This window comes from Capsicum annuum, chromosome 6 (genome assembly GCF_002878395.1).
Source record: "Capsicum annuum cultivar UCD-10X-F1 chromosome 6, UCD10Xv1.1, whole genome shotgun sequence".
Classification (NCBI taxonomy): Eukaryota; Viridiplantae; Streptophyta; class Magnoliopsida; order Solanales; family Solanaceae; genus Capsicum; species Capsicum annuum.
In genome coordinates, this window is record NC_061116.1 from 146,947,205 (window position 1) to 146,947,794 (window position 590).

A 590-nucleotide genomic window follows, 5' to 3' on the forward strand; every position below is an offset into this window, starting at 1 on the left:
AATTAGGGTTAATATCTCATATGATTACTCAACTAATAATTATTATCTCAATTTTCTTCAATGAAAATGACTTTCTAAGATAACCACTACTAATTGAGTAACCAAAGGCTATGAGGAAGAACTGTCCAACTTACACCACGAGAGAGGTTTCATACTTAATGTTCGAATTAAAATGAGTTATTTAATTTTTGGCTTTAAGTAGTGTTTATAGAGGGTCATATACACTACGATTACAAAAGCTAAAACTATAGTGTCATCTCTGCTAGTTGCTAAAGGTGTTTCAGGCTAGTAGTACTAAGGCAAAAATAATAAACTGGAATTGGTAGGAGCCATGCGAAAGCAAGCCCCCTTCACCACAAATTATGACGTTGGCTCAACCACTTGGGCCGACCACATTCAGGCACCTTTCCAAAGTTCAATGAAAGTTGCCAGCCGAGGCCATGGGTCTTATTGATCACCCATTAACCCCGTCCAGGTAAGTATGTTGTCCATTCCTACTTGGTCCATTATTATACTTCCTTCTTAGTTATTCTTTTTCTCTATTTACTGATGTGGGACTAAACTGGTTTCTTTTTTTCGTTTGCCACGTT

At 37.1% G+C, this 590-nt stretch overlaps 1 non-coding gene across 1 annotated transcript; it reads right to left on the reverse strand.

The window, feature by feature from the left end:
- Positions 1 to 323: 323 nt before the first annotated feature.
- LOC124899903 lies at positions 324 to 483 on the reverse strand. The gene has a single exon (XR_007057464.1). It is a non-coding gene; the product is annotated as a U1 spliceosomal RNA (small nuclear RNA).
- Between the last annotated feature and the right edge of the window lie 107 nt (positions 484 to 590).